The sequence below is a fragment of the Vicia villosa genome, unplaced genomic scaffold (genome assembly GCF_029867415.1).
Source record: "Vicia villosa cultivar HV-30 ecotype Madison, WI unplaced genomic scaffold, Vvil1.0 ctg.000828F_1_1, whole genome shotgun sequence".
Lineage (NCBI taxonomy): Eukaryota > Viridiplantae > Streptophyta > Magnoliopsida > Fabales > Fabaceae > Vicia > Vicia villosa.
Window position 1 is genome coordinate 147,399 of NW_026705364.1, and position 14,909 is coordinate 162,307.

The 14,909-nt window shown below is 36.1% G+C and overlaps 1 long non-coding RNA gene across 1 annotated transcript; it reads right to left on the reverse strand.

The window, feature by feature from the left end:
- Nucleotides 1–3,195: 3,195 nt before the first annotated feature.
- Nucleotides 3,196–5,000, reverse strand: LOC131631456 (uncharacterized). The gene is made up of 4 exons (XR_009292709.1): nucleotides 4,731–5,000; nucleotides 4,436–4,615; nucleotides 4,314–4,336; nucleotides 3,196–3,975 (listed from the first exon to the last, which is right to left on the reverse strand). It is a non-coding gene; the product is annotated as an uncharacterized LOC131631456 (long non-coding RNA).
- Between the last annotated feature and the right edge of the window lie 9,909 nt (nucleotides 5,001–14,909).

Genomic DNA, 14,909 nt, shown 5'->3' on the forward strand with positions numbered 1-14,909 from the left:
GTTGAGGTAAATCATCTCTGCGGGGGTGGACTGGAGTAGTTTAGTTAACAACGAACCAGGATAAAAATAACTGTGCAATTTATTTTTATCGGTCAAGTTTTTAAAGCTACACTTATTCAAACCCCCCCCCCCCCTTTCTAAGTGTTTTTCTATCCTTCATAGGGATGATGAGTATTTCAAACCTCCACCACCATAACCTCAAGCTTGCTTGTATATACAAAATAATTCAACTGGTGCTCAAGAAAGCTAAAAGCACAATGCCTCTACATTTGCACAAGCAATTTCCTTCATATCTCATCTAGACAATCCCCAAGTCCCTCAAGGTCTTGACTCCTAGGCTTGGATTATAGACTCAAGTGCATCTCATCATATTACTTCGAGCAATTTGAACTTGCAATATATATAATCTTGTGCATATCTAAATAAATTTCTAGTTGGTAATGTCATAGCTTGGCAGTCAAGTCAATTGGTTACTCAAAGTTTAAAATTCAACGTGTGTAAAATTCTCTATTGCAATTAGATAACTTACTTCATGTTTCTATCATCACTAGAAATTTTATTTTTGTGTCACAATTTGCCAATGACAACAAAGTCTATTTCGAATTTCATCCTAACAAGTGCTATGTCAAATCACAAGAATCTAACTTGAGGCTACATGGAGAATTCCTTGATGATAATAGACTTTATTCTTCAACAACTTAATTTTAGGGGGTATGCCTATTTTGACACTACTTTTGCATACACCACTGTATTTTACACCTTATATTTTTTCAAAGAAAAAAGTTATTGCACAGAAATCAAAACAAAATAAATTGTTTAAAAAAAATAGAACTTGCTCACTGTATGTCTGTAGATACAGTGTAAATGTAATAAATTGGTGTCAACTTATCATTTCCCTAATTTTAGAGTCCTCTAGCAATGCCTTAAGAAATAAATCTCACTTTTTTTCATGTTGTAAATAACACTAGTGCATCTCTCGTCTAGTACATTTCTTTAGTCTAGTAATGCAGATTCTATTACTAGCACTTTTCTCATTTGGCATTCTAGGATAGGTCATGCTATTCTTAGATCTATTATTAGCATCCTTTAATTGTGTAATATTCACTTGAGAAATAAAAACTCAACTTAATTGTTAACTCTTGTTGTTTTGTCTAATCACACAAATTACACGCTCTGTTATCTGATACTAAATATTCTAATGCTTTTTGAATTGATTCATATAGATCTGCAGTGGCCATCATATACTCCTTCTTTTAGCGGCTATTCCTATTACATCGCAATTGTACCTGTCTATTCAAGATGTTGGAAATTATAAAATAATAATTACCATAGTGTGTTCTAATGTGATAAAAAATGGGAATATATTTTTGGTTGTTGCATAAATTTGTTTTTTGAATTCAAATTTACAACATGTTCGGGACTGGGCCAAGACAAGGCCCAATCTGATTTCGGCCCACTTAACCTTAGGGGTCCAAACCCCTCTGTGCCCCACAAGTGGACCTGGAATGCTTGTCTCCCCTATGCTCGACATAATGCTCCTCGTGAACTGTCTGACGCCGGGCAAGGATGCTCCCCGCGAGCATCCTCTCAGCCGAGGACCCTGCTCTCCGCGAGCACTCTCTCCGCCGAGGACCCTGCTCCTCGTAGGACTCTTTCACATCCAATCCCCCGAATAATGCGGAGACTACGTGGTCCCTAAAAGACCGCGTCCCCCTTAAACTCCGGAGCGGTTAACCAGGACAGAGGGCGCTCACGCACCTCCGGTATTTCCGTCCAGGAAACCTGGCAGTCTCCTAATTGGGTCTGGGCATCCAACCCAAATAGCGAGATCATGGCCCAGCGCTGGGGGCTATAAATACCCTCTTTCAATAGAGGGTCAGGTATTCACTTCTTTCTAACTCTTAGCTTGTACTTGCACTCCTTTGCTCGTTTCCTTACTTTGGCATCGGAGTACCTTGCAGGTACACCCCCCTTCTCACTCCTCGAAGACCCAGTTCCGAGCAGCCAGCGACGATTTTTCTAATCAGGTACGATCACAACATTTCATGAAGGGGTGCCTTGTATCATTATAGATGAACCATTGCAATATATGGTGAAAAGGTCTTGTTTCATCAAGAGTTGCAAACTTATGAAACAACACATGCATGGCCTATAAATACACATTTATGAATCCAAAATGAAACACAGAAAATCATAAATCTTCTTTCTGACACTCTTCCTTGCATTCGAGTTTTTCGTCGGTCTTACGCAAACTCGACAAAAGGCTGAATTATCCTGGGTATTCCTGCGTTCCAACTCTAAGACATATTGAGAGTGCTTGAAATACTTATAAGGAAAGTGATTTCGTTCACGATTCTAGCCTCGATCCATTTGACTTGAATTGATTTTTCTAACTAATAAGTATTTTGCATATGGACTATTGAGGCTTTAGTTTCAAACATAAAGTAATTATTTGCAAGAACCGCATGAAACGATATTATGGATCCAGGTATGTTTTTTTACTCTTTATTATAGAAATTAGAACACCGTGAAAATCATGATATCAAGATTCAAAATATACAATTTTGCTAAAAGTTGTTATCAGAGAAAAGTTATCGATATTATGACTTTCCGAAAATGATCAATTGATATGAACCTTAATTCATATCGGATATCATTCATGTATAAATTTCATCCATATATAACTTTTAAAATGTCATAAAATTGGTCACTGATGCACAATGGTCATTGAAAAGTGAGACTACGATATGTTTGTGTCATACACTCTAGGGCTGGGCATCGGATCGGGCCGGATCGGATTCGGGCCCAAAATCCAAAACCGTTCTTACCCTCGGGTGAAAAAGACAGGCCCGAATTCCGACCGGTTTTTTTTCGGTTTTCTCGGGTCCGGTTTAAATCGGGTTCGGTTAATTACTTCGGTTTTTCCGGATAGTATACTTATTGGGCCAATTGAAAATTTAAGCCCAATTTTAAAATGAGTCACATTTTAGTCCATCTGTTTGACATCAAAGCCCAAAATACAGATTATTTTTTGGGTTTGTTATTGGATCATTAATATTTCTTTTTTTTTATATATTGTAAATATAAATGACTTAATTTTGTTTTAAAAAATTGAGTTATTTGTAGAAATTTAATCTTTCAAAACTGAACTAATATTTATTACTTTTTCAATGAAATTGGAATCTAAATCATTCAAATTCAAAAATAAAATAAATCCTTAACTTAATTTTCAAATAACATAAATCACATTTAATAAGATATAATTCAACCACAATCAATACAAATTACAAATTATCTAAATAAGTGTGAATCCACCGATCTCTCGAATCTTTGAATTATTTCACATCCTGTAACATCAAAGAAATTATCAATAAATATTAAAGAAAAATAAGGAGAATCACATTAAGACCTTAAAATAGTTTGTTATCAAATTTGTTTTCTGCCCTTCAGCTGCAACAGTCTGCATTGTATTATCAAAAGGACAACCATTTTATTATCAATCTTTTCTATTTGTATGAGAAAAAAATAGATGACCCTCAAAGTATAAAGAAACCTCTATATTACCTTCATGTGTTTAAATTTAGATCAGACTGATATTTGCATGTTTTTCTTTTCTGGATAAATCTGCTAGAATACTTATGCATCTTTTCAATTTATTTTATGATTAATATCAAGCTAGAACTAAAACATGAAAAAATAGATGATATAAGAAGTGTGTGTATTCTCTTATTTGTTCTAATTTAGATCAAGTTTTTCAGCCAAGCCAATACCATAGAGTGTGATTTTTCCAGAACCTGGAGGGCCTAAAAGCAACCAAATTGAAACGTTATATTTGTTCAAGAGATCCGAAGAGAAATCAACTCATAGAACAATATTTGTATACCTTGAAGGGCTTATGCCTTGTATTTGGAAATTTCTTTGAGAAACCTTCTTTATCGTTTCCTCTGATAGTATTAATCATATCACAACAAGATCCTACATTAAAAATAAACTAACATTAGAAAAATTAATAAAATAGAATTTTATCATCCAAACTTGTTCCAGTTGCAGTTAACAAAGGAATTATACCATCAAAACAAGTTAACAATCCAGAAAAAACAAAGCTTTTGTAACAATCCAGCAAAAATAGTTTCCAAAATAGCAGAACATTAATTAAAATTATACTAAAAATATACTAATCAGATAATCACATAAACAATCAGATAATCAAAAATAAGAAACAGAAACATATAAGAAAATAAGAAACCAATAACATAAACCTTGAGTTTCTTGCTCAACCTACAAAAGAATCAAAGATAAGGAAAATTTTATACCTCTTGACAGATAAGGTTCAAACCTATAATCATCAACACAGAAAACAATTGTTAGTTAACAAATTATAGGGTTTCAATGACTTTGAAAAAATTCTAAATGACATACAATGTAAAAAAATAACCTCAAATATTCATCTAAAGAAGATCGTTGGATCTGATAACATGCTCGAAATTGATGAACATAGTGTTGGACTCGTTAGCTCTCATCACTTCAATCTCCGCTTTGTATTATAGTTTATTTTGCTATCCAGATCAAAAACCGAGATTCAACACCAACAAATAGTTCATTTCCTTGTCCAGATCTAAAACAATGATTCAACACAAACATAAATCAAACTCAAAAAATAAATATACATTAAAGATTAACAATCAGAAGCCTAAATCAAACTCCAAACACAAATAAAGTAGTAGAATCACCTTTAGAAGCATCAAATCTACTCAATGAAAACAAATCTGAGATGAAGATGAGTAGATGGTGAAGCAACGATGATAGATGATAGAGGAAGATGAAAGTGAAACAACGAATGGTTATGGAAGCGGCAGAGAGGACAAGAAAGAAAGTGAGAGAGAAGTGTATTAGGGTTTCTATGTGAGGGGAGGCTGAGAAAGTGAAGAATGAAAAATTAGGGTTTGGGGAGACTGAGAAAGCAGTGAAGAATGAAACAAGAAAAGGATTTATAGCCAGGCTGTTAATTATATAAATAATATTTAATAATTAAGTTTGGTCGGGTTCGGTTTCCGACGGACCCAAAATAATCATCCGAACCGAACCGGCTCAACCCTATTGTATCCAAAATAATCACCCGATACAATCCGAAAACCGTTTAAATCCGACCGAATGCAAAACGAAAGCATCGGATCGGTCGGTTATCACCGGATGGTGATAACTTGTCCACCCCTATTACACTCATAGCAATATCGTTTAAATTAATATGTTGGTAAAACACATGATTACTATATGCATGTAATGTAATAAGAGCATATATATTATAATTAGTGCACTTTGACATGTGCATTGTTTTAAAAGTGATGACGTCGTAAGTTAATGTCGTAATGTCGCAATACATCTTATGTGTTGTATTTATACAATTTTTGTAATGAAATAAAAAATTGGATTCTATACATCCTATCTAATTTCATTTTCAATTACTTATTAAAAAAAATTGTTTGTGATTAAATTGAATTTTGAATTGAATTATATATGTGAAAGACATCTTTGTGTTTAAGATATATAAAGATCATTCAAAGATGAATCATGACTTACATAGACCTCTGAATTTGAAGTTTAATATAACTATTAAATCCTTAGGTGTGAAATTTTGAGAACCTTATCGTGGAGGATAAGGAATTCAAGTTTTCGACAAATGAAGAACCTCGTTAGAAAGGTTCTCCACAAATTGTTGAAACACAAATCAAAAGTTCGTCAATAATGATTGAAAAACAACTCGAACTTAGGTTAAGAAAGAGAGTTCTAAAGGTTCAGGATCTAAGACTGAACAAAATCGATTCTCGACTTATTTCTTCAAGTAGAAGGAAATAATGAGAATTTTGTTCGTAAGATCCTATTATTCTTCAAGGGGAAGATGATCCTAAGATTTATAATAAATTAGTAACTTCAATAGAATTCTCCCTTTCGAAGGATGATATCCAAGACGAGATGGATTCAACAATGTTAAACCATACTTAATTGGCTGCAAGTGGGCGTTTGGAAGGAAGTATCATAGTGATGGTACACTAAACACCAACAAGGATAAATTAGTAGCCAAATTATTTAGACAAAAGGAAGATGTTGATTATTTCAACACAGATGCACTAGAAGCAAGCACAATAAAAGTTAGAGTTTCGTTTGCATTAGCTTCATTGCAAGACCTTATTGTTCATCAAAAAGTGGTCAAAAACGAAATCCATAAATAGATATCTCGATGAGCAGATTTACATGGAGAAACCAGAAGGTTATGTGCTTCTTAGTAATGAACAAAAGATGTTAAAGCTTGTCAAATTCTTGTATGGATTAAAACAAGCACTGAAATAATGACTTCAAGAAGTTTGACTTTGTCAATGCACGATTCAAAAATAAAAGAGGAGACACACAACTTAGGGGGAGACTTTCAATCTTATCAAAACAAGAATTCAAAGAGTTTGTCATCATCAAAAATGGGAGATTGTGAGAATATATATTATATCTAGTTTTGATGAAGACAAAGGCTATCAAAGAAGAAAAAGGATCAAAAGTGTCATGCACACCAATGATGAAGTTGATCAAGAGGGTTGAACAGAGAAATCCAAGTGAATATTTGAGACTAGAGAACTTAACTAAGGTACTCATTTCAATATATACTATACTACTTTAAATTACTCATAATTTTACCTCTCACTTCATCTAAAAAAACCTTTTTGTATCATCATGCATGGTTATCTAAAACCTTCTTCATCTACATCTTGTGACAAGTGTTTGTACACAAAGTTGTGTGAGAATGTTATGATATTCCTTTGTCTCTATGTTGATTACATGTTGATCATTAGCAAGGAGATGAATTGATTCTTAGAAACAAAGAGGTTTCTAGCTTCCATATTCAAGATGAAAAATCTTGAAATAGTGGACAATCTTTTCAATCAAAGTAAAGCGAAAGAGTGGGGGTTTAAAACATAGTCAAACACACTATATTGAGAAAAATTTCACCTTCAAGATGAAAGATTTTGGACTATTTGACACTCTTTTGGGGATCAAAGTAATGCGAAAATAGTGGGGATTATGAACTTAGTCAAATACACTTTATTGAGAAAGTTCTTGATAAGTTCAAACTGTCACGTTTCAAAAAGTGAATATTCAATTTGATCTTAGTGTTAAAATGATGATGGAAGAGTTATGGCTATATTAATACACAAGTGAAATTGGCTTTCTAATGCAATGTACTATATTCAATATAGCAGTTGCAGTTAGTAAATGAGTAGATTTACTAGAAATCCAAATAGTGAGTATTGGAAGGTCATCACAAGGATTTTCGATTATCTTTTAAAGAAACCAAAATCTTGACCTCCATCATGGTAGGTTTCCTACCATATTATAAGGATATACCAATAAGGTTTGGATATCGAGTGTTGGAGATCATAAATTTATAAATTAGTGGATATTTACAATAGTTGGGATCTAATTTCTTGGACGAGCAAGAAATACACATACTTCACTTTTTAAACCATGGAATCAGAGTTTGTGGCTCTCGCTTCCGCTGGTCAAGAACTTGAATGGTTGAGGGATCTTAAGTTGGAAGTTCCATTGGCTAACAACAATGTTTCAAAGGTATTGATACATTGCGATAGTCAGACCATTTTAGTTAGAGCATTCAGATAAGTGTAAAATGGAAAGTCTGGGCACTGAGGCCTTAGACATTCGTGAGAAAACTGATTAAGGATGTGTAGCAACCTGCCTAAAAATTAAACTTAGAGAGTCGCCACCTATTCTACCAAGGCGAATAGGAAACCTTACGTAGTTGAGAGATCGGGGTAAGATACTATATTCAGGTCGAGGGAAGGTGTTAGGCACCCTCAACCCTTTCCTAAAGGCTAACATTGCAAAGATGAAGGTTCGTGGCAAAAGATAAAGAAAGATGACAGACAATAAATAGAGTTAAAGGCTAATTATTTGAACATGATTAGAGTTTGGAAGAGGGGGACTTTCCTTGTTGCCAAGTGCCTACGTATCTCCTTATGGAGAATCAGAGTCAACGTAGTTCGGGCACAGGGTTGTACGCCTTTGAATTTGATATGAATGTGTTGACGGCATTTTGAATTACCTTCGTAGTTTCGCAGTATTGAAGAGATGAAAATCTATGGTTTGTGGTTTGATGTGTTTTAAGTGTTTGGGCGTACAACCCCGATTTTAATTTGTTACCGTTAGTTGCAATAATCAATAGGTTTGATTACCATGACTAACGGATTAAAGGGAGGATTGCTAACCACTATAATCGATAGATTCAATTATCGCGAATAGCAAATGTATGTATTTTAATTATTTGATTTTATCGTTACCCCTCATAATCGATAGATTCGATTAAAAATAATAACGAATTGCTAAAAATTGCTAATCATCGTAACCAATAAGATGGTTAAAACCATTTAGCAAAATAAAGATTATTTTAATTTATAGGATTTGATTAATTAAATAAATCGATTATTAATCATCGCGACCAATAAATTTAGTCGAAACGAATAATAATTTGAATCCTAAGGTTTTGATACTTTGGCCAAATGGGATGGAGCAAACCCTAATTTCTTAATATATCTCTCTAGGGTTGTTGTGATTTATATAATTAAAATAATTAAATAAACTAACTCGAAAAATCGAGGAAAGTAATCGGGAGAATAGTCGGGAATAATTATAGTCCTAATCCTAATTCTTACTAATCCTAAAATAATTCAATTAAATTAAATACAAGTAGTTATCATTTAACCTAACAGATAAATAAAACAAAAATAAATAAATAGAAACCTGGACCGGATCCTGTGTGTGTGGTCTGCGAGTGCCCACGATGAACCTTCAATCCTTGACGCGTAGGATCTGAGAAGCTGATGATCCAATGATCAACGGTTGAGAGTCCATCATAGGCGCACGTGCTAGTCATCGTACTGAATCTGTAGATGAAAGGAAGCGAACAAATTAACAAAATAATTGCAAGACGCTGGGATCGAGCCCAGGTCTTGTTTGTCATCAACACCATGCTTTACCAACTGTACTACAATCATTTGTTGTTAAAAGCATGATTTAAAAGCAATAAATATAAAACAATGACGCTAGTGGCATGGTCAACAAGTGGGCCCCTTTGTTTCGTCAATAGACCAATGAGGAAGAGAAAGAGAAACGCGAATGGTGGACCGGCCACTAGCAGCATTCCACGCGTGAGTCAAATGGTCAGATCCCTGTTCATCATCTTCCCAAAAAAACTTTGCTACGATTTTGTTGCTGTTTCGTCACGATTCCTGCAACAGTTTTGGTAGCAAATTCTGCAAAAAAAACAAATCCAAACAATAACGAAAATAAAAGATCCAAAACACCCTCTCCCCCCAAAACCAACCCTTGCGAATCTAATGGCGATGTCCGTTTGGCTTGTAAACGCCTGAAAATACGAAACCGAACCACGAAGTGTATCACGCCCTAAGCATGGCGTATCACACTACAGGCTTCGAATCTCCCATGTAGGACGTTCAACCTCTTCCCATGGATGCCCTGAACGCAAATAAACATACCAAACACGTCAAAGATGCATGGATAATTGAAACCGAAACCAAGAAACTTTACCAAGATGTTCGACTTGGGAGGGACACTTCTATGACGTTACGGCTTCGTGTAACGTTGTGGACAACTTGCTGGACATTCCAGGACGTTGAGTGTATGGCTGGAGATGTTTTAAACTCGAGGGAAATCAAGTTGCCCCATGCCCTAGTGTTCTTGAATTTTCTCAACTCCAAACCCTAACCCTTGCACCTATTTTTCGTCCCCCTTCTTTCCTCCATCATTTAGAATATATATGTCATCCTCTTAGGGTTGTCAACCTTGAAGAAAAATTTATTCATTAATTGGAAAATATTTTATTGATTTTGGCATGAATTATTACTATATTTGGCCAATTTTATTTTGTGCAAATTTTCCTTTTAATCTCAGCTGTTGAATTGGATTAAATCAAGGGACAAATTTGGTGTATCAATCATATAATTATTTTATGATTTTTATTTGATTTTATTTGAATTTTAAATGATAAAAACCAAATATAAATAAATAAATATCATAATAATAATATATATTGATCATTGGGCCTCCTTTGGACTTAATATCACGTGGTCAAAGCAAACATTAAGGCCCATTACTTAAAAATACCAAATTCCTCACTTAGGTTTTCATGCATCTTCTCAAAATCGCCCAACTTGTGCAAGCCATAACTCCCTCCATTTTTGTCATATGAATGCATTCAAGGACTTCTTAGAAAGCTCAAAGAGTCCTCTAAATGACCTTTTTGGTTTCATCTCCATTGAATATTCCATGTTCAAGTTATGAGCCTTGACCCGAAAGGTATTTCTTGTTGACTTTTTTTTGGAGGACCTATAATCTCTTGTACCCTTCAGATGAAATGAGATGGGCAAATTTCGGGGTATGACAATGAGTGAGTGACCTGAGTAAGCCATTGAAACCTGAACCATTGAAGATGCATAGAGGAGCCTTTGATTGAATATAAGAGGGCAAATTTTGGGGTATGACAGCTGCCCCTGTTTAATCTTCTTAAACCTGAAGAGTCAGATAGGCACGTCTGCCTATTGTGATCTAAAGGTAGAAGATGATTGAACACTGAGAATACCCTAAAATTTGCATTTGCCGGGAAGGATTTTCTGCGGGAGATGGGCTTAGAGACGCCATCCGAGGTAAATACCTATCTTTTTCTTGGATGTGAAGCAGATACTTTTGAAAGGGACCCCTGTGTTTTGGTTGTAACACGGCCTAAAAAGGCAACCTGAATTTTGTGCAATGTTATGATGCATGCGGTGCATGATGCAGTGAATTCCTCAAAATAAATGAGAGCGATGTATGCATATGCATTATGTATGAATGAGGTATGCAATTGAATGATGCATGATTGTTAGTTATGTTAGTTGAAGTATGTTAGTTGAAGTTAGTAACTTTGGAAAAGAAAAATAGAACCTTGTTTGTTATTGAAGAAGATCACTGCCGAGGGACTAACGTGATAAACCCAATAGAAGAATCCTTTGAAAAACCTTTTGCGGTCTAGGAGAGGATCACTGCCGAGGGACTAACGTGATAAACCCAAAAGGATCACTTGCTATAGCGCTAGCAAGCTTTCGTAGTTTGTGAACCCCACTTACTATAGTTCTAGTAAGTTTCCGTAGTTTGTGAACCCCAAAAGGATCACTTGCCATAGTTCTAGCAAGTTCACCTGCACCAATAGGATTACTCGTCATAGTTCTGACAAGTTCACCTGCACCATTTGGGTCATTTGCCCTGGTTCGGACAAACTTCACCTACACCATTTGGATTATTTGCCCTTGTTCGGACAAATTTCACCTACACCATTTGGATCATTTGCCCTGGTTCGGACAAATTTCACCTGCACCATTAGGACCACTTGTCATAGTTCTAACAAGTTCACCTGCACCAATAGGAGTCACTCGTCCTGGTTCGGACAAGTTTACCTGCACCCATAGGAATTATTTGCTATAGTTCTAGCAAACTTACCTGCACCAAAGGAATTACCTGCCATGGTTCTGACAAGCGTATCTGTATAAGAATAATCATTTGCTATAGTTTTAGCAAACTTACCTGTCACAACACGAGGGTTGGAAGCTCACGACACGTGGGTCGGAAAATACACTTGTCACAACACGAGGGTTGGAAACTCACGACCCGTGGGTCGGAAAATAAACCAGTCACAACACGAGGGTTGGACACTCACGACACGTGGGTCGGAAAATAAACCAGTCACAACACGAGGGTTGGACACTCACGACGCGAGGGTCGGAAACACTCCTTTCACAACACGAGGGTTGGAAACTCATGACACATGGGTCGAGACATACACCTATCACAACACGAGGGTTGGAAACTGGGCTTTTGTAGTATGTAAATGCACTAGATGATACGCGTATGCTAATACATATGTATATGTTTATGAGTGAAATGAACGGCAAGATCGTTATCATCGGTAAGGTTACCGGAAAGCATCAATCAGGTGATTGGGAAGAATATCTCAGTGAGGTCACTGGCATCGGTAAGGTTACCGGGAAGAGGTGGACAATGTGGTTTTGGCACCAGAGTAATGACTTGGATGTTTTGTTGTATGGGATAATGCTTATGCTCATGTATATGTTGATTGATGTAATGAGTGGAGCGAAATAATGTCTTCTATAAGACTACCCGAAAAGGTTTCTGGAATGGATATGAAAAATTGTCTTGAAGAAGACTACCTGAAGAGGTTCTTAGAATGGATAGAAATTTGCCTTGAAGAAGACCACCTGGAAAGACTGAAATGTTTTACAAAGACTACCTAAAGAGGTTCTTGAAGAGGACAGTGAATGCCTTAGAAAAGACCACCTAGAAAGGTTCGTAGAATGTCATAAAGAATACCACCTGAAGAGGTTCCTGGGAAGGATGACAAATTGTCTTAAAGAAGACTACCTAAAAAGGGACTTAGAGAAAGAATGTCCTGAAGAAGACTACCTGAAGAGGTTCCTAGAAAGGATCGTAGGATTTGTCTTAAAGAAGACTACCTAAAAAGGTTCTTAGAAATGACGATGATTGTCTTAGAGAAAACAACCTGAAAAGGTTCGTAGAAAAGAATGTCTTGAAAAAGACTACCTGAAGAGGTTCCTTGAAAGGATGACAATTCTCCTTGAATAAGACTACACGAGGAGGCTCCTAGAAAGGGTCGTGAGATTTGTCTTAAGGAAGACTACCTGAAAAGGCTGAAAGATGTCTTAAGAAGATTACCTAGAAAGGTTCTTAGAATGTCTTAAAGAAGACTACCTGAATAGGTTCCTGAAAAGGATGACAATTTGTCTTAAAGAAGACCACCTGAGAAGATTCCTAGAAAGGATCGTGCGATTTGTTTTAGAGAGACTACCTGAAAAGGTTCGTAGAAAAGAATATCTTGAAAAAGACTACCTAAAAAAGGTTCCTAGAAAGGATCGCAGGATTTGTCTTAAAGAAGACTACCTGAGAAAAGGTATGGTGTAATGTATCAACCAATGTATGTAATGCATGATTTATATGTATTTGCATGATACTCCGATGATAGATTGTTGATAACCAAAGCGTATATAGCTCGCTGGAGCTGCAGGTTTGTTTGATAAGGTGGGGTGTGATGCTAGTGCGATTTCCCAATACCTGTTTTTGAACTTTGAAGATTGTAGTTAGGAGAAAGATTTGCCAGATGTTGTAAAGTGTGAGAACGCCTTTCCCTTTTGCTGTGCGCCTTGCCCCAGTTTGACCCTTTGAGTTACTCCACGCCTTTAACCTTTTGAGTTGTTTGCTTTATGGATTTGATATCCAATGCCCCGATGTTTTCGTGGGAAATAGGATGCTTATGAGGGAAGTGCCCCAGGAAATAGCCTTGTCATATGCTTCGACGTTTAGATTGAAGGGTGTGTCCCTGACTTGCCAGATATGGAGGGTTATCCATGGTTTTCTATCCGTTTTGAATTTATCCCATGCTTGACATGCCCCTGATTGAGATTGCTTCGAGATATGACCCAAGTCAATTGAACCTTAGGAAGAATGCCCCTAGTTAATAGGATGTTTGATTGTATGCCCCTGTTTAGGAAAACCCTCCGGACGTGGTTTCCCCATTCAAGAGTCTTTATCAGAAATGATCGCCTTTGTGCTAAGTGTATATTCGTAGATGGCGTTGTACCCTTTGAGAAGTAACTCTAATGTGATGCGCATGCAAGTTTTGAAATTGAAGGAGTGGATGATTAGAAATGAATGCTTGAAGAAGCGCAATGGTTAGAAGTAGTTTTAACAAACTTCAGGAGTCAGTATAACAAAATCCTTCTTAATATGCTTTCAGAGTTAACCTTGCCTCAATTAGGACTTTCGAATGTTGTAACCTGGCCTGGTTCACAGTTTTAAGAAACAATGTATATAAGGCTCAAAGTTTATTTACCCCACCCTTTCTCCTTGATATTCTCCGAATCCTAAAAATTCGCTTAATCCAATGGATGTGCTTTGTTTGCAAGAGAATCGCTTTGGTTTTGATGTTGAGCAGAAGCCTTGGTAGAGACCCAAGCACTGATGAAAAATATTGTGAAGATCCAAGCGTTTATGAGAAGCTTCGATGATTTAGCAGTCACAAGATTATCCTTTGTATTTCTCCTTTGTTTTCCCCTTATTTTTGCATGAACCAACTCTTTTGAGTTTGATCCATCGGGATGCCCTAATTTTTGCCTAAGTCATTTTCCTAAGATTTTCTCATTTTGACTTAGCGGGCGTTTTTCTTTTGAATGCTCTTTTGATATTTGATCCTTGTATGTTGAATATTGAATATTGTGACTACCATGTTTGTTTTTGATTTGTAAGCTTCGAATTTGATACTTCCTCGATATTGGATGATGTATTGAGGGAGAACATGTTGTGAATGTCATCTCCATTGCTCCCTCAATCTTGGATGAACGCGAGGAAGAAAATATGCTTGAACCTTTGCTTGAATTGATTGATTCTCTTGACAACTAAAATACACCATTGAATTAATCGAAATCTACCCTGCCCTTGGTTAAAATCAAGGTTTAATTGAAAAAGTAGAAACAAACTCCAACTCTTGGCTCGAGGGGGTAACGAGGGATTAACATCCTTATTTCTCCACTGTTTGGGGATTGAAACAATGTCTGTACATCCTCGGCTCGGTCTAACCTTGAAAGCATATGTTTAGTTGGACTTAGTTATTTGTGTTCGTCATTCTCCCTCAAGTTTGTTAATGATTGGGCAGTGATAATTTGAAAAATAATTTGAAGTGGAAAGTCGTAGTGATGCAAAAGTGGAGCGAAAGAATTGATTTCAAAACATGCATGATTATTTTATTGAATTACTATTCGAAAGGTACA